Source organism: Phyllobates terribilis, unplaced genomic scaffold, assembly GCF_046119375.1.
Source record: "Phyllobates terribilis strain yellow unplaced genomic scaffold, ASM4611937v1 Scaffold_8__6_contigs__length_399053987, whole genome shotgun sequence".
Classification (NCBI taxonomy): domain Eukaryota; kingdom Metazoa; phylum Chordata; class Amphibia; order Anura; family Dendrobatidae; genus Phyllobates; species Phyllobates terribilis.
In genome coordinates this window covers 232,785,384-232,808,802 of record NW_027362768.1, presented here as the reverse complement: position 1 = coordinate 232,808,802, position 23,419 = coordinate 232,785,384, and positions in this window count along the sequence as shown.

Genomic DNA, 23,419 nt, shown 5'->3' with positions numbered 1-23,419 from the left:
TTTAATAAAGCATAGGATAAAACAAATTAAATACAATTTAATAAAGCATAGGTTAAAACAACATAAATACAATTTAATAAAGCATAGGATAAAACAACATAAATACAATTTAATAAAGCATAGGATAAAACAACATAAATAAAATTTAATAAAGCATAGGTTAAAACAACATAAATACAATTTAATAAAGCATCGGACAAAACAACATAAATACAATTTAATAAAGCATAAGATAAAACAACATAAATACAATTTATAAAGCATAGGATAAAACAACATAAATACAATTTAATAAAGCATAGGATAAAACAACATAAATACAATTTAATAAAGCATAGGATAAAACAACATAAATACAATTTAATAAAGCATAGGCTATAACTACATAAATACAATTTAATAAAGCATAGGATAAAACAACATAAATACAATTTAATAAAGCATAGGTTAAAACAACATAAATACAATTTAATAAAGCATAGGTTAAAACAACATAAATACAATTTAATAAAGCATAGGACAAAACAACATAAATACAATTTAATAAAGCATAGTTTAAAACAACATGAATACAATTTAATAAAGCATAGGATAAAACCACAGAAATAAAATTTAATAAAGCATAGGATAAAACAACATAAATACAATTTAATAAAGCATAGGACAAAACAACATAAATACAATTTATTAAAGCATAGGATAAAAAAACATAAATACAATTTAATGAAACATAGGATAAACAACATAAATACAATTTAATAAAGCATAGGACAAAACATCATAAATACAATTTAATAAAGCATATGTTAAAACAACATAAATACAATTTAATAAAGCATAGTTTAAAACAACATAAATACAATTTAATAAAGCATAGTTTAAAACAACATAAATACAATTTAATAAAGCATAGGATAAAACCACAGAAATACAATTTAATAAAGCATAGGATAAAACAACATAAATACAATTTAATAAAGCATAGGACAAAACAACATAAATACAATTTAATAAAGCATAGGACAAAACAACATAAATACAATTTAATAAAGCATAAGATAAAACAACATGAATATAATTTAGTAAAGCATAAGATAAAACAACATGAATACAATTTAATAAAGCATAGGTTAAAACAACATAAATACAATTTAAGAAAGCATAGGATAAAACTACATAAATACATTTTAATAAAGCATAGGATAAAACAACATAAATGCAATTTAATAAAGCATAGGTTAAAACAACATAAATACAATTTAATAAAGCATCGGACAAAACAACATAAATACAATTTAATAAAGCATAGGATAAAACAACATAAATACAATTTAATAAAGCATAGTTTAAAACAACATAAATACAATTTAATAAAGCATAGGATAAAACAACATAAATACAATTTAATAAAGCATAGGATAAAACAACATAAATAAAATTTAATAAAGCATAGGTTAAAACAACATAAATACAATTTAATAAAGCATAGGTTAAAACAACATAAATACAAGTTAATAAAGAGTAGGACAAAACAACATAAATACAATTTAATAAAGCATAGTTTAAAACAACATAAATACAATTTAATAAAGCATAGGATAAAACCACAGAAATACAATTTAATAAAGCATAGGATAAAACAACATAAATACAATTTAATAAAGCATAGGACAAAACAACATAAATACAATTTAATAAAGCATAGGAGAAACAACATAAATACAATTTAATGAAACATAGGATAAACAACGTAAATACAATTTAATAAAGCATAGGACAAAACTACATAAATACAATTTAATAAAGCATATGTTAAAACAACATAAATACAATTTAATAAAGCATAAGATAAAACAACATGAATATAATTTAGTAAACATAAGATAAAACAACATGAATACAATTTAATAAAGCATAGGTTAAAACAACATAAATACAATTTAAGAAAGCATAGGATAAAACTACATAAATACATTTTAATAAAGCATAGGATAAAACAACATAAATACAATTTAATAAAGCATAGGATAAAACAACATAAATAAAATTTAATAAAGCATAGTTTAAAACAACATAAATACAATTTAATAAAGCATAGGATAAAACCACAGAAATACAATTTAATAAAGCATAGGATAAAACAACATAAATACAATTTAATAAAGCATAGGACAAAACAACAAAAATACAATTTAATAAAGCATAGGACAAACAACATAAATACAATTTAATAAAGCATAAGATAAAACAACATGAATATAATTTAGTAAAGCATAAGATAAAACAACATGAATACAATTTAATAAAGTATAGTTTAAAACAGCATAAATACACTTTAATAATGCATAGGATAAAACAACATAAATACAATTTAATAAAGCATAAGATAAAACAACATGAATACAATTTAATAAAGCATAGGATAAAACAACATAAATATAATTTAATTAAGCATAGGATAAAACAACATAAATACAATTTAATAAAGCATACGTTAAAACAACATAAATACAATTAAATAAAGCATAGGATAAAACAACATAAATACAATTTAATAAAGCATAGGATAAAACAACATAAATACAATTTAATAAAGAATATAATAAAACAACATAAATACAATTTAATAAAGCATAGGCTAAAACAACATAAATACACTTTAATAAAGCATAGGATAAAACAAATTAAATACAATTTAATAAAGCATAGGATAAAACAACATAAATTCAATTTAATAAAGCATAGGATAAAACAACATAAATACAATTTAATAAAGCATAGGATAAAACAACATAAATACAATTTAATAAAGCATAAGATAAAACAACATGAATACAATTTAAAAAAGCATAGGATAAAGCAACATAAATACTTTTTAATAAAGCATAGGATAAAACCACATAAATACAATTTAATAAAGCATAGGATAAAACAACATAAATAAAATTTAATAAAGCATAGGTTAAAACAACATAAATACAATTTAATAAAGCATAAGATAAAACAACATGAATACAATTTAATAAAGCATAGGATAAAACAACATAAATACTTTTTAATAAAGCATAGGATAAAACCACATAAATACAATTTAATAAAGCATAGGATAAAACAACATAAATAAAATTTAATAAAGCATAGGTTAAAACAACATAAATACAATTTAATAAAGCATAGGATAAAACAACATAAATACTTTTTAATAAAGCATAGGATAAAACCACATAAATACAATTTAATAAAGCACACGATAAAACAACATAAATACAATTTAATAAAGCATAGGATAAAACAACATAAATACAATTTAATAAAGCATAGGATAAAACAACATAAATACAATTTAATTAAGCATAGGATAAAACAACATAAATACAATTTAATAAAGCATACGTTAAAACAACATAAATACAATTAAATAAAGCATAGGATAAAACAACATAAATACAATTTAATAAAGCATAGGTTAAAACAACATAAATACAATTTTATAAAGCATAGGATAAAACAACATAAATAAAATTTAATAAAGCATAGGATAAAACAACATAAATAAAATTTAATAAAGCATAGGATAAAACAACGTAAATACAATTTAATAAAGCATAGGATAAAACAACAGGAATACAATTTAATAAAGCATAGGATAAAACAACATAAATACAATTTAATAAAGCATAGGTTAAAACAACATAAATACAATTTAATAAAGCATAGGTTAAAACAACATAAATGCAATTTAATAAAGCATAGGATAAAACAAAATAAATACAATTTAATAAAGCATAGGATAAAACAACATAAATACAATTTAATAAAGCATAGGATAAAACAACATAAATACAGTTTAATAAAGCATAGGATAAAACCACATAAATACAATTTAATAAAGCATAGGATAAAACAACATAAATACAATTTAATAAAGCATAGGATAAAACAGCATAAATACAATTTAATAAAGCATAGGATAAAACAACATAAATACAATTTAATAAAGCATAGGCTAAAACAGCATAAATACACTTTAATAAAGCATAGGATAAAACAAATTAAATACAATTTAATAAAGCATAGGATAAAACAACATGAATTCAATTTAATAAAGCATAGGATAAAACAACATAAATACAATTTAATAAAGCATAGGTTAAAACAACATAAATACAATTTAATAAAGCATAGGATAAAACAACATAAATACAATTTAATAAAGCATAGGATAAAACAACATAAATACAATGTAATAAAGCATAGTTTAAAACAACATAAATACAATTTAATAAAGCATAGGATAAAACCACAGAAATACAATTTAATAAAGCATAGGATAAAACAACATAAATACAATTTAATAAAGCATAGGACAAAACAACATAAATACAATTTAATAAAGCATAGGACAAAACAACATAAATGCAATTTAATAAAGCATAAGATAAAACAACATGAATATAATTTAGTAAAGCATAAGATAAAACAACATGAATACAATTTAATAAAGCATAGTTTAAAACAGCATAAATACACTTTAATAAATCATAGGATAAAACAACATAAATACAATTTAATAAAGCATAAGATAAAACAACATGAATACAATTTAATAAAGCATAGGTTAAAACAACATAAATACAATTTAATAAAGCATAGGATAAAACAACATGAATACAATTTAATAAAGCATAGGTTAAAACAACATAAATACAATTTAATAAAGCATAGGATAAAACAACATAAATACAATTTAATAAAGCATAGGTTAAAACAACATAAATACAATTTAATAAAGCATAGGATAAAACAACATAAATACAATTTAATAAAGCATAGGATAAAACAACATAAATAAAATTTAATAAAGCATAGGTTAAAACAACATAAATACAATTTAATAAAGCATAGGTTAAAACAACATAAATACAATTTAATAAAGAGTAGGACAAAACAACATAAATACAATTTAATAAAGCATAGTTTAAAACAACATAAATACAATTTAATAAAGCATAGGATAAAACCACAGAAATGCAATTTAATAAAGCATAGGATAAAACAACATAAATACAATTTAATAAAGCATAGGACAAAACAACATAAATACAATTTAATAAAGCATAGGATAAACAACATAAATACAATTTAATGAAACATAGGATAAACAACGTAAATACAATTTAATAAAGCATAGGACAAAACTACATAAATACAATTTAATAAAGCATATGTTAAAACAACATAAATACAATTTAATAAAGCATAAGATAAAACAACATGAATATAATTTAGTAAACATAAGATAAAACAACATGAATACAATTTAATAAAGCATAGGTTAAAACAACATAAATACAATTTAAGAAAGCATAGGATAAAACTACATAAATACATTTTAATAAAGCATAGGATAAAACAACATAAATACAATTTAATAAAGCATAGGATAAAACAACATAAATAAAATTTAATAAAGCATAGGTTAAAACAACATAAATACAATTTAATAAAGCATAGGATAAAACAACATAAATACAATTTAATAAAGCATAGGATAAAACAACATAAATACTTTTTAATAAAGCATAGGATAAAACCACATAAATACAATTTAATAAAGCATAGGATAAAACAACATAAATAAAATTTAATAAAGCATAGGTTAAAACAACATAAATACAATATAATAAAGCGTAGGACAAAACAACATAAATACAATGTAATAAAGCATAGTTTAAAACAACATAAATACAATTTATTAAAGCATAGGATAAAACCACAGAAATACAATTTAATAAAGCATAGGACAAAACAACATAAATACAATTTAATAAAGCATAAGATAAAACAACATGAATATAATTTAGTAAAGCATAAGATAAAACAACATGAATACAATTTAATAAAGCATAGGTTAAAACAACATAAATACAATTTAAGAAAGCATAGGATAAAACTACATAAATACATTTTAATAAAGCATAGGATAAAACAACATAAATGCAATTTAATAAAGCATAGGTTAAAACAACATAAATACAATTTAATAAAGCATAGGATAAAACAACATAAATACAATTTAATAAAGCATAGGATAAAACAACATAAATACTTTTTAATAAAGCATAGGATAAAACCACATAAATACAATTTAATAAAGCATAGGATAAAACAACATAAATAAAATTTAATAAAGCATAGGTTAAAACAACATAAATACAATCTAATAAAGCGTAGGACAAAACAACATAAATACAATGTAATAAAGCATAGTTTAAAACAACATAAATACAATTTAATAAAGCATCGGACAAAACAACATAAATACAATTTAATAAAGCATAGGATAAAACAACATAAATACAATTTATAAAGCATAGGATAAAACAATATAAATACTATTTAATAAAGCATAGGATAAAACAACATGAATACAATTTAATAAAGCATAGGATAAATTAACATAAATACAATTTAATAAAGCATAGGCTAAAACTACATAAATACAATTTAATAAAGCATAGGATAAAACAAATTAAATACAATTAAATGAAACATAGGATAAACAACGTAAATACAATTTAATAAAGCATAGGACAAAACTACATAAATACAATTTAATAAAGCATATGTTAAAACAACATAAATACAATTTAATAAAGCATAAGATAAAACAACATGAATATAATTTAGTAAACATAAGATAAAACAACATGAATACAATTTAATAAAGCATAGGTTAAAACAACATAAATACAATTTAAGAAAGCATAGGATAAAACTACATAAATACATTTTAATAAAGCATAGGATAAAACAACATAAATACAATTTAATAAAGCATAGGATAAAACAACATAAATAAAATTTAATAAAGCATAGGTTAAAACAACATAAATACAATTTAATAAAGCATAGGATAAAACAACATAAATACAATTTAATAAAGCATAGGATAAAACAACATAAATACAATTTAATAAAGCATAGGATAAAACTACATAAATACATTTTAATAAAGCATAGGATAAAACAACATAAATGCAATTTAATAAAGCATAGGTTAAAACAACATAAATACAATTTAATAAAGCATCGGACAAAACAACATAAATACAATTTAATAAAGCATAGGATAAAACAACATAAATACAATTTATAAAGCATAGGATAAAACAACAAAAATACAATTTAATAAAGCATAGGATAAAACAACATGAATACAATTTAATAAAGCATAGGATAAAATAACATAAATACAATTTAATAAAGCATAGGCTAAAACTACATAAATACAATTTAATAAAGCATAGGATAAAACAAATTAAATACAATTTAATAAAGCATAGGTTAAAACAACATAAATACAATTTAATAAAGCATAGGATAAAACAACATAAATACAATTTAATAAAGCATAGGATAAAACAACATAAATAAAATTTAATAAAGCATAGGTTAAAACAACATAAATACAATTTAATAAAGCATCGGACAAAACAACATAAATACAATTTAATAAAGCATAAGATAAAACAACATAAATACAATTTATAAAGCATAGGATAAAACAACATAAATACAATTTAATAAAGCATAGGATAAAACAACATAAATACAATTTAATAAAGCATAGGATAAAACAACATAAATACAATTTAATAAAGCATAGGCTATAACTACATAAATACAATTTAATAAAGCATAGGATAAAACAACATAAATACAATTTAATAAAGCATAGGTTAAAACAACATAAATACAATTTAATAAAGCATAGGTTAAAACAACATAAATACAATTTAATAAAGCATAGGATAAAACAACATAAATACAATTTAATAAAGCATAGGATAAAACAACATAAATAAAATTTAATAAAGCATAGGATAAAACAACATGAATACAATTTAATAAAGCATAGGATAAAACAACATAAATACAATTTAATAAAGCATAGGATAAAACAACATAAATACAATTTAATAAAGCATAGGATAAAACAACATAAATACAATTTAATAAAGCATAGGATAAAACAACATAAATAAAATTTAATAAAGCATAGGTTAAAACAACATAAATACAATTTAATAAAGCATAGGACAAAACAACATAAATACAATTTAATAAAGCATAGTTTAAAACAACATGAATACAATTTAATAAAGCATAGGATAAAACCACAGAAATAAAATTTAATAAAGCATAGGATAAAACAACATAAATACAATTTAATAAAGCATAGGACAAAACAACATAAATACAATTTATTAAAGCATAGTTTAAAACAACATAAATACAATTTAATAAAGCATAGGATAAAACAACATAAATACAATTTAATAAAGCATATGACAAAACAACATAAATACAATTTAATAAAGCATAGGTTAAAACAACATAAATACAATTTAATGAAACATAGGATAAACAACGTAAATACAATTTAATAAAGCATAGGACAAAACAACATAAATACAATTTAATAAAGCATAGGATAAAACAACATAAATACAATTTAATGAAACAGGATAAACAACATAAATACAATTTAATAAAGCATAGGACAAAACAACATAAATACAATTTAATAAAGCATAGGTTAAAACAACATAAATACAATTTAAAAAAGCATAGGATAAAACTACATAAATACATTTTAATAAAGCATAGGATAAAACAACATAAATGCAATTTAATAAAGCATAGGTTAAAACAACATAAATACAATTTAAGAAAGCATAGGATAAAACTACATAAATACATTTTAATAAAGCATAGGATAAAACAACATAAATACAATTTAATAAAGCATAGGATAAAACAACATAAATAAAATTTAATAAAGCATAGGTTAAAACAACATAAATACAATTTAATAAAGCATAGGATAAAACAACATAAATACAATTTAATAAAGCATAGGATAAAACAACATAAATACTTTTTAATAAAGCATAGGATAAAACCACATAAATACAATTTAATAAAGCATAGGATAAAACAACATAAATAAAATTTAATAAAGCATAGGTTAAAACAACATAAATACAATATAATAAAGCGTAGGACAAAACAACATAAATACAATGTAATAAAGCATAGTTTAAAACAACATAAATACAATTTAATAAAGCATAGGATAAAACCACAGAAATACAATTTAATAAAGCATAGGATAAAACAACATAAATACAATTTAATAAAGCATAGGACAAAACAACATAAATACAATTTAATAAAGCATAGGACAAAACAACATAAATACAATTTAATAAAGCATAAGATAAAACAACATGAATATAATTTAGTAAAGCATAAGATAAAACAACATGAATACAATTTAATAAAGCATAGGTTAAAACAACATAAATACAATTTAAGAAAGCATAGGATAAAACTACATAAATACATTTTAATAAAGCATAGGATAAAACAACATAAATGCAATTTAATAAAGCATAGGTTAAAACAACATAAATACAATTTAATAAAGCATCGGACAAAACAACATAAATACAATTTAATAAAGCATAGGATAAAACAACATAAATACAATTTATAAAGCATAGGATAAAACAACAAAAATACAATTTAATAAAGCATAGGATAAAACAACATGAATACAATTTAATAAAGCATAGGATAAAATAACATAAATACAATTTAATAAAGCATAGGCTAAAACTACATAAATACAATTTAATAAAGCATAGGATAAAACAACATAAATACAATTTATAAAGCATAGGATAAAACAACATAAACACAATTTAATAAAGCATAGGATAAAACAACATAAATACAATTTAATAAAGCATAGGATAAAACAACATAAATACAATTTAATAAAGCATAGGCTATAACTACATAAATACAATTTAATAAAGCATAGGATAAAACAACATAAATACAATTTAATAAAGCATAGGTTAAAACAACATAAATACAATTTAATAAAGCATGGGTTAAAACAACATAAATACAATTTAATAAAGCATAGGATAAAACAACATAAATACAATTTAATAAAGCATAGGATAAAACAACATAAATAAAATTTAATAAAGCATAGGATAAAACAACATGAATACAATTTAATAAAGCATAGGATAAAACAACATAAATACAATTTAATAAAGCATAGGATAAAACAACATAAATACAATTTAATAAAGCATAGGATAAAACAACATAAATACAATTTAATAAAGCATAGGATAAAACAACATAAATAAAATTTAATAAAGCATAGGTTAAAACAACATAAATACAATTTAATAAAGCATAGGACAAAACAACATAAATACAATTTAATAAAGCATAGTTTAAAACAACATGAATACAATTTAATAAAGCATAGGATAAAACCACAGAAATAAAATTTAATAAAGCATAGGATAAAACAACATAAATACAATTTAATAAAGCATAGGACAAAACAACATAAATACAATTTATTAAAGCATAGGATAAAACAACATAAATACAATTTAATGAAACATAGGATAAACAACATAAATACAATTTAATAAAGCATAGGACAAAACATCATAAATACAATTTAATAAAGCATATGTTAAAACAACATAAATACAATTTAATAAAGCATAGTTTAAAACAACATAAATACAATTTAATAAAGCATAGTTTAAAACAACATAAATACAATTTAATAAAGCATAGTTTAAAACAACATAAATACAATTTAATAAAGCATAGGATAAAACAACATAAATACAATTTAATAAAGCATATGACAAAACAACATAAATACAATTTAATAAAGCATAGGTTAAAACAACATAAATACAATTTAATAAAGCATAGGACAAAACAACATAAATACAATTTAATAACGCATAGGATAAAACAACATAAATACAATTTAATGAAACAGGATAAACAACGTAAATACAATTTAATAAAGCATAGGACAAAACAACATAAATACAATTTAATAAAGCATAGGATAAAACAACATAAATACAATTTAATGAAACATGATAAACAACATAAATACAATTTAATAAAGCATAGGACAAAACAACATAAATACAATTTAATAAAGCATAGGTTAAAACAACATAAATACAATTTAAGAAAGCATAGGATAAAACTACATAAATACATTTTAATAAAGCATAGGATAAAACAACATAAATGCAATTTAATAAAGCATAGGTTAAAACAACATAAATACAATTTAATAAAGCATCGGACAAAACAACATAAATACAATATAATAAAGCATAGGATAAAACAACATAAATACAATTTAATAAAGCATAGGATAAAACAACATGAATACAATTTAATAAAGCATAGGATAAAATAACATTAATACAATTTAATAAAGCATAGGCTAAAACTACATAAATACAATTTAATAAAGCATAGGATAAAACAAATTAAATACAATTTAATAAAGCATAGGTTAAAACAACATAAATACAATTTAATAAAGCATGGGTTAAAACAACATAAATACAATTTAATAAAGCATAGGATAAAACAACATAAATACAATTTAATAAAGCATAGGATAAAACAACATAAATAAAATTTAATAAAGCATAGGATAAAACAACATGAATACAATTTAATAAAGCATAGGATAAAACAACATAAATACAATTTAATAAAGCATAGGATAAAACAACATAAATACAATTTAATAAAGCATAGGATAAAACAACATAAATACAATTTAATAAAGCATAGGATAAAACAACATAAATAAAATTTAATAAAGCATAGGTTAAAACAACATAAATACAATTTAATAAAGCATAGGACAAAACAACATAAATACAATTTAATAAAGCATAGTTTAAAACAACATGAATACAATTTAATAAAGCATAGGATAAAACCACAGAAATAAAATTTAATAAAGCATAGGATAAAACAACATAAATACAATTTAATAAAGCATAGGACAAAACAACATAAATACAATTTATTAAAGCATAGGATAAAACAACATAAATACAATTTAATGAAACATAGGATAAACAACATAAATACAATTTAATAAAGCATAGGACAAAACATCATAAATACAATTTAATAAAGCATATGTTAAAACAACATAAATACAATTTAATAAAGCATAGTTTAAAACAACATAAATACAATTTAATAAAGCATAGTTTAAAACAACATAAATACAATTTAATAAAGCATAGTTTAAAACAACATAAATACAATTTAATAAAGCATAGGATAAAACAACATAAATACAATTTAATAAAGCATATGACAAAACAACATAAATACAATTTAATAAAGCATAGGTTAAAACAACATAAATACAATTTAATAAAGCATAGGACAAAACAACATAAATACAATTTAATAACGCATAGGATAAAACAACATAAATACAATTTAATGAAACAGGATAAACAACGTAAATACAATTTAATAAAGCATAGGACAAAACAACATAAATACAATTTAATAAAGCATAGGATAAAACAACATAAATACAATTTAATGAAACATGATAAACAACATAAATACAATTTAATAAAGCATAGGACAAAACAACATAAATACAATTTAATAAAGCATAGGTTAAAACAACATAAATACAATTTAAGAAAGCATAGGATAAAACTACATAAATACATTTTAATAAAGCATAGGATAAAACAACATAAATGCAATTTAATAAAGCATAGGTTAAAACAACATAAATACAATTTAATAAAGCATCGGACAAAACAACATAAATACAATATAATAAAGCATAGGATAAAACAACATAAATACAATTTAATAAAGCATAGGATAAAACAACATGAATACAATTTAATAAAGCATAGGATAAAATAACATTAATACAATTTAATAAAGCATAGGCTAAAACTACATAAATACAATTTAATAAAGCATAGGATAAAACAAATTAAATACAATTTAATAAAGCATAGGTTAAAACAACATAAATACAATTTAATAAAGCATAGGATAAAACAACATAAATACAATTTAATAAAGCATAGGATAAAACAACATAAATAAAATTTAATAAAGCATAGGATAAAGCAACATAAATACAATTTAATAAAGCATCGGACAAAACACCATAAATACAATTTAAAAAAGCATAGGCTAAAACTACATAAATACAATTTAATAAAGCATAGGATAAAACAACATAAATACAATTTAATAAAGCATAGGTTAAAACAACATAAATACAATTTAATAAAGCATAGGATAAAACAACATAAATACAAATTAATAAAGCATAGGATAAAACAACATAAATAAAATTTAATAAAGCATAGGTTAAAACAACATAAATACAATTTAATAAAGCATAGGATAAAACAACATAAATACAATTTAATAAAGCATAGGATAAAACCACATAAATACTTTTAATAAAGCATAGGATAAAACCACATGAATACAATTTAATAAAGCACAGGATAAAACAACATAAATACAATTTAATAAAGCATAGGTTAAAACAACATAAATACAATTTAATAAAGCATAGGATAAAACAACATAAATACAATTTAATAAAGCATAGGATAAAACAACATAAATACAATTTAATAAAGCATACGTTAAAACAACATAAATACAATTAAATAAAGCATAGGATAAAACAACATAAATACAATTTAATAAAGCATAGGTTAAAACAACATAAATACAATTTAATAAAGCATAGGATAAAACAACATAAATACAATTTAATAAAGCATAGATTAAAACAACATAAATACAATTTAATAAAGCATAGCATAAAACAACATAAATTCAATTTAATAAAGCATAGGATAAAACAACATAAATACAATTTAATAAAGCACAGGATAAAACAACATAAATAAAATTTAATAAAGCATAGGATAAAACAACATAAATAAAATTTAATAAAGCATAGGAAAAAACAACGTAAATACAATTTAATAAAGCATAGGATAAAACAACATAAATAAAATTTAATAAAGCATAGGATAAAACAACATAAATACAATTTAATAAAGCATAGGATAAAACAACATAAATACAATTTAATAAAGCATAGGTTAAAACAACATAAATACAATTTAATAAAGTATAGGATAAAACAACATAAATACAATTTAATAAAGCATAGGATAAAACAACATAAATAAAATTTAATAAATCATAGGATAAAACAACATAAATACAATTTAATAAAGCATAGGATAAAACAACATGAATACAATTTAATAAAGCATAGGATAAAACAACATGAATACAATTTAATAAAGCATAGGATAAAACAACATAAATACAATTTAATAAAGCATAGGATAAAACAACATAAATACAATTTAATAAAGCATAGGATAAAACAACATAAATACAATTTAATAAAGCATAGGATAAAACAACATAAATAAAATTTAATAAAGCATAGGTTAAAACAACATAAATACAATTTAATAAAGCATAGGACAAAACAACATAAATACAATTTAATAAAGCATAGTTTAAAACAACATGAATACAATTTAATAAAGCATAGGATAAAACCACAGAAATAAAATTTAATAAAGCATAGGATAAAACAACATAAATACAATTTAATAAAGCATAGGACAAAACAACATAAATACAATTTATTAAAGCATAGGATAAAACAACATAAATACAATTTAATGAAACATAGGATAAACAACATAAATACAATTTAATAAAGCATAGGACAAAACAACATAAATACAATTTAATAAAGCATATGTTAAAACAACATAAATACAATTTAATAAAGCATAGTTTAAAACAACATAAATACAATTTAATAAAGCATAGTTTAAAACAACATAAATACAATTTAATAAAGCATAGTTTAAAACAACATAAATACAATTTAATAAAGCATAGTTTAAAACAACATAAATACAATTTAATAAAGCATAGTTTAAAACAACATAAATACAATTTAATAAAGCATTAGATAAAACAACATCAAAATAATTTAGTAAAGCATAAGATAAAACAACATGAATACAATTTAATAAAGCATAGGTTAAAACAACATAAATACAATTTAAGAAAGCATAGGATAAAACTACATAAATACATTTTAATAAAGCATAGGTTAAAACAACATAAATACAATTTAATAAAGCATAGGACAAAACAACATAAATACAATTTAATAAAGCATAGTTTAAAACAACATGAATACAATTTAATAAAGCATAGGATAAAACCACAGAAATAAAATTTAATAAAGCATAGGATAAAACAACATAAATACAATTTAATAAAGCATAGGACAAAACAACATAAATACAATTTATTAAAGCATAGTTTAAAACAACATAAATACAATTTAATAAAGCATAGGATAAAACAACATAAATACAATTTAATAAAGCATATGACAAAACAACATAAATACAATTTAATAAAGCATAGGTTAAAACAACATAAATACAATTTAATGAAACATAGGATAAACAACGTAAATACAATTTAATAAAGCATAGGACAAAACAACATAAATACAATTTAATAAAGCATAGGATAAAACAACATAAATACAATTTAATGAAACAGGATAAACAACATAAATACAATTTAATAAAGCATAGGACAAAACAACATAAATACAATTTAATAAAGCATAGGTTAAAACAACATAAATACAATTTAAAAAAGCATAGGATAAAACTACATAAATACATTTTAATAAAGCATAGGATAAAACAACATAAATGCAATTTAATAAAGCATAGGTTAAAACAACATAAATACAATTTAAGAAAGCATAGGATAAAACTACATAAATACATTTTAATAAAGCATAGGATAAAACAACATAAATACAATTTAATAAAGCATAGGATAAAACAACATAAATAAAATTTAATAAAGCATAGGTTAAAACAACATAAATACAATTTAATAAAGCATAGGATAAAACAACATAAATACAATTTAATAAAGCATAGGATAAAACAACATAAATACTTTTTAATAAAGCATAGGATAAAACCACATAAATACAATTTAATAAAGCATAGGATAAAACAACATAAATAAAATTTAATAAAGCATAGGTTAAAACAACATAAATACAATATAATAAAGCGTAGGACAAAACAACATAAATACAATGTAATAAAGCATAGTTTAAAACAACATAAATACAATTTAATAAAGCATAGGATAAAACCACAGAAATACAATTTAATAAAGCATAGGATAAAACAACATAAATACAATTTAATAAAGCATAGGACAAAACAACATAAATACAATTTAATAAAGCATAGGACAAAACAACATAAATACAATTTAATAAAGCATAAGATAAAACAACATGAATATAATTTAGTAAAGCATAAGATAAAACAACATGAATACAATTTAATAAAGCATAGGTTAAAACAACATAAATACAATTTAAGAAAGCATAGGATAAAACTACATAAATACATTTTAATAAAGCATAGGATAAAACAACATAAATGCAATTTAATAAAGCATAGGTTAAAACAACATAAATACAATTTAATAAAGCATCGGACAAAACAACATAAATACAATTTAATAAAGCATAGGATAAAACAACATAAATACAATTTATAAAGCATAGGATAAAACAACAAAAATACAATTTAATAAAGCATAGGATAAAACAACATGAATACAATTTAATAAAGCATAGGATAAAATAACATAAATACAATTTAATAAAGCATAGGCTAAAACTACATAAATACAATTTAATAAAGCATAGGATAAAACAAATTAAATACAATTTAATAAAGCATAGGTTAAAACAACATAAATACAATTTAATAAAGCATAGTATAAAACAACATAAATACAATTTAATAAAGCATAGGATAAAACAACATAAATAAAATTTAATAAAGCATAGGTTAAAACAACATAAATACAATTTAATAAAGCATCGGACAAAACAACATAAATACAATTTAATAAAGCATAGGATAAAACAACATAAATACAATTTATAAAGCATAGGATAAAACAACATAAACACAATTTAATAAAGCATAGGATAAAACAACATAAATACAATTTAATAAAGCATAGGATAAAACAACATAAATACAATTTAATAAAGCATAGGCTATAACTACATAAATACAATTTAATAAAGCATAGGATAAAACAACATAAATACAATTTAATAAAGCATAGGTTAAAACAACATAAATACAATTTAATAAAGCATAGGTTAAAACAACATAAATACAATTTAATAAAGCATAGGATAAAACAACATAAATACAATTTAATAAAGCATAGGATAAAACAACATAAATAAAATTTAATAAAGCATAGGATAAAACAACATGAATACAATTTAATAAAGCATAGGATAAAACAACATAAATACAATTTAATAAAGCATAGGATAAAACAACATAAATACAATTTAATAAAGCATAGGATAAAACAACATAAATACAATTTAATAAAGCATAGGATAAAACAACATAAATAAAATTTAATAAAGCATAGGTTAAAACAACATAAATACAATTTAATAAAGCATAGGACAAAACAACATAAATACAATTTAATAAAGCATAGTTTAAAACAACATGAATACAATTTAATAAAGCATAGGATAAAACCACAGAAATAAAATTTAATAAAGCATAGGATAAAACAACATAAATACAATTTAATGAAACATAGGATAAACAACATAAATACAATTTAATAAAGCATAGGACAAAACATCATAAATACAATTTAATAAAGCATATGTTAAAACAACATAAATACAATTTAATAAAGCATAGTTTAAAACAACATAAATACAATTTAATAAAGCATAGTTTAAAACAACATAAATACAATTTAATAAAGCATAGTTTAAAACAACATAAATACAATTTAATAAAGCATAGGATAAAACAACATAAATACAATTTAATAAAGCATATGACAAAACAACATAAATACAATTTAATAAAGCATAGGTTAAAACAACATAAATACAATTTAATAAAGCATAGGACAAAACAACATAAATACAATTTAATAACGCATAGGATAAAACAACATAAATACAATTTAATGAAACAGGATAAACAACGTAAATACAATTTAATAAAGCATAGGACAAAACAACATAAATACAATTTAATAAAGCATAGGATAAAACAACATAAATACAATTTAATGAAACATGATAAACAACATAAATACAATTTAATAAAGCATAGGACAAAACAACATAAATACAATTTAATAAAGCATAGGTTAAAACAACATAAATACAATTTAAGAAAGCATAGGATAAAACTACATAAATACATTTTAATAAAGCATAGGATAAAACAACATAAATGCAATTTAATAAAGCATAGGTTAAAACAACATAAATACAATTTAATAAAGCATCGGACAAAACAACATAAATACAATATAATAAAGCATAGGATAAAACAACATAAATACAATTTAATAAAGCATAGGATAAAACAACATGAATACAATTTAATAAAGCATAGGATAAAATAACATTAATACAATTTAATAAAGCATAGGCTAAAACTACATAAATACAATTTAATAAAGCATAGGATAAAACAAATTAAATACAATTTAATAAAGCATAGGTTAAAACAACATAAATACAATTTAATAAAGCATAGGATAAAACAACATAAATACAATTTAATAAAGCATAGGATAAAACAACATAAATAAAATTTAATAAAGCATAGGATAAAGCAACATAAATACAATTTAATAAAGCATCGGACAAAACAACATAAATACAATTTAAAAAAGCATAGGCTAAAACTACATAAATACAATTTAATAAAGCATAGGATAAAACAACATAAATACAATTTAATAAAGCATAGGTTAAAACAACATAAATACAATTTAATAAAGCATAGGATAAAACAACATAAATACAAATTAATAAAGCATAGGATAAAACAACATAAATAAAATTTAATAAAGCATAGGTTAAAACAACATAAATACAATTTAATAAAGCATAGGATAAAACAACATAAATACAATTTAATAAAGCATAGGATAAAACCACATAAATACTTTTAATAAAGCATAGGATAAAACCACATAAATACAATTAAATAAAGCATAGGATAAAACAACATAAATACAATTTAATAAAGCATAGGTTAAAACAACATAAATACAATTTAATAAAGCATAGGATAAAACAACATAAATACAATTTAATAAAGCATAGATTAAAACAACATAAATACAATTTAATAAAGCATAGCATAAAACAACATAAATTCAATTTAATAAAGCATAGGATAAAACAACATAAATACAATTTAATAAAGCACAGGATAAAACAACATAAATAAAATTTAATAAAGCATAGGATAAAACAACATAAATACAATTTAATAAAGCATAGATTAAAACAACATAAATACAATTTAATAAAGCATAGCATAAAACAACATGAATACAATTTAATAAAGCATAGGATAAAACAACATGAATACAATTTAATAAAGCATAGGATAAAACAACATAAATACAATTTAATAAAGCATAGGATAAAACAACATAAATACAATTTAATAAAGCATAGGATAAAACAACATAAATACAATTTAATAAAGCATAGGATAAAACAACATAAATAAAATTTAATAAAGCATAGGTTAAAACAACATAAATACAATTTAATAACGCATAGGACAAAACAACATAAATACAATTTAATAAAGCATAGTTTAAAACAACATGAATACAATTTAATAAAGCATAGGATAAAACCACAGAAATAAAATTTAATAAAGCATAGGATAAAACAACATAAATACAATTTAATAAAGCATAGGACAAAACAACATAAATACAATTTATTAAAGCATAGGATAAAACAACATAAATACAATTTAATGAAACATAGGATAAACAACATAAATACAATTTAATAAAGCATAGGACAAAACAACATAAATACAATTTAATAAAGCATATGTTAAAACAACATAAATACAATTTAATAAAGCATAGTTTAAAACAACATAAATACAATTTAACAAAGCATAGTTTAAAACAACATAAATACAATTTAATAAAGCATAGTTTAAAACAACATAAATACAATTTAATAAAGCATAGTTTAAAACAACATAAATACAATTTAATAAAGCATAGTTTAAAACAACATAAATACAATTTAATAAAGCATAGTTTAAAACAACATAAATACAATTTAATAAAGCATTAGATAAAACAACATCAAAATAATTTAGTAAAGCATAAGATAAAACAACATGAATACAATTTAATAAAGCATAGGTTAAAACAACATAAATACAATTTAAGAAAGCATAGGATAAAACTACATAAATACATTTTAATAAAGCATAGGTTAAAACAACATAAATACAATTTAATAAAGCATAGGATAAAACAACATAAATACAATTTAATAAAGCATATGATAAAACAACATAAATAATATTTAATAAAGCATAGGTTAAAACAACATAAATACAATTTAATAAAGCATAGTTTAAAACAACATAAATACAATTTAATAAAGCATAGTTTAAAACAACATAAATACAATTTAATAAAGCATAGGATGAAACAACATAAATACAATTTAATAAAGCATATGGCAAAACAACATAAATACAATTTAATAAAGCATAGGTAAAAACAACATAAATACAATTTAATGAAACATAGGATAAACAACATAAATACAATTTAATAAAGCATAGGACAAAACAACATAAATACAATTTAATAAAGCATAGGATAAAACAACATAAATACAATTTAATGAAACATAGGATAAACAACATAAATACAATTTAATAAAGCATAGGACAAAACAACATAAATACAATTTAATAAAGCATATGTTAAAACAACATAAATACAATTTAATAAAGCATAAGATAAAACAACATGAATATAATTTAGTAAAGCATAAGATAAAACAACATGAATACAATGTAATAAAGCATAGGTTAAAACAACATAAATACAATTTAAGAAAGCATAGGATAAAACTACATAAATACATTTTAATAAAGCATAGGATAAAACAACATAAATGCAATTTAATAAAGCATAGGTTAAAACAACATAAATACAATTTAATAAAGCATCGGACAAAACAACATAAATACAATTTAATAAAGCATAGGACAAAACAACATAAATAAAATTTATTAAAGCATAGGATAAAACAACATAAATACAATTTAATGAAACATAGGATAAACAACATAAATACAATTTAATAAAGCATAGGACAAAACATCATAAATACAATTTAATAAAGCATATGTTAAAACAACATAAATACAATTTAATAAAGCATAGTTTAAAACAACATAAATACAATTTAATAAAGCATAGTTTAAAACAACATAAATACAATTTAATAAAGCATAGTTTAAAACAACATAAATACAATTTAATAAAGCATTAGATAAAACAACATCAATATAATTTAGTAAAGCATAAGATAAAACAACATGAATACAATTTAATAAAGCATAGGATAAAACAACATAAAAAATATTTAATAAAGCATAGGTTAAAACAACATAAATACAATTTAATAAAGCATAGTTTAAAACAACATAAATACAATTTAATAAAGCATAGTTTAAAACAACATAAATACAATTTAATAAAGCATAGGATAAAACAACATAAATACAATTTAATAAAGCATATGACAAAACAACATAAATACAATTTAATAAAGCATAGGTTAAAACAACATAAATACAATTTAATGAAACATAGGATAAACAACATAAATACAATTTAATAAAGCATAGGACAAAACAACATAAATACAATTTAATAAAGCATAGGATAAAACAACATAAATACAATTTAATGAAACAGGATAAACAACATAAATACAATTTAATAAAGCATAGGACAAAACAACATAAATACAATTTAATAAAGCATAGGTTAAAACAACATAAATACAATTTAAGAAAGCATAGGATAAAACTACATAAATACATTTTAATAAAGCATAGGATAAAACAACATAAATGCAATTTAATAAAGCATAGGTTAATACAACATAAATACAATTTAATAAAGCATCGGACAAAACAACATGAATACAATTTAATAAAGCATAGGATAAAATAACATAAATACAATTTAATAAAGCATAGGCTAAAACTACATAAATACAATTTAATAAAGCATAGGATAAAACAAATTAAATACAATTTAATAAAGCATAGGTTAAAACAACATAAATACAATTTAATAAAGCATAGGATAAAACAACATAAATACAATTTAATAAAGCATAGGATAAAACAACATAAATAAAATTTAATAAAGCATAGGATAAAACAACATAAATACAATTTAATAAAGCATAGGATAAAACCACATAAATACTTTTAATAAAGCATAGGATAAAACCACATAAATACAATTTAATAAAGCACAGGATAAAACAACATAAATACAATTTAATAAAGCATAGGATAAAACAACATAAATACAATTTAATAAAGCATAGGATAAAACAACATAAATACAATTTAATAAAGCATACGTTAAAACAACATAAATACAATTAAATAAAGCATAGGATAAAACAACATAAATACAATTTAATAAAGCATAGGTTAAAACAACATAAATACAATTTAATAAAGCATAGGATAAAACAACATAAATACAATTTAATAAAGCATAGATTAAAACAACATAAATACAATTTAATAAAGCATAGGATAAAACAACATAAATTCAATTTAATAAAGCATAGGATAAAACAACATAAATTCAATTTAATAAAGCACAGGATAAAACAACATAAATAAAATTTAATAAAGCATAGGATAAAACAACATAAATACAATTTAATAAAGCATAGGAAAAAACAACGTAAATACAATTTAATAAAGCATAGGATAAAACAACATAAATAAAATTTAATAAAGCATAGGATAAAACAACATAAATACAATTTAATAAAGCATAGGATAAAACAACATAAATACAATTTAATAAAGCATAGGTTAAAACAACATAAATACAATTTAATAAAGCATAGGATAAAACAACATAAATACAATTTAATAAAGCATAGGATAAAACAACATAAATAAAATTTAATAAAGCATAGGATAAAACAACATAAATACAATTTAATAAAGCATAGGATAAAACAACATGAATACAATTTAATAAAGCATAGGATAAAACAACATAAATACAATTTAATAAAGCATAGGATAAAACAACATAAATACAATTTAATAAAGCATAGTATAAAACAACATAAATACAATTTAATAAAGCATAGGATAAAACAACATAAATAAAATTTAATAAAGCATAGGTTAAAACAACATAAATACAATTTAATAAAGCATAGGACAAAACAACATAAATACAATTTAAT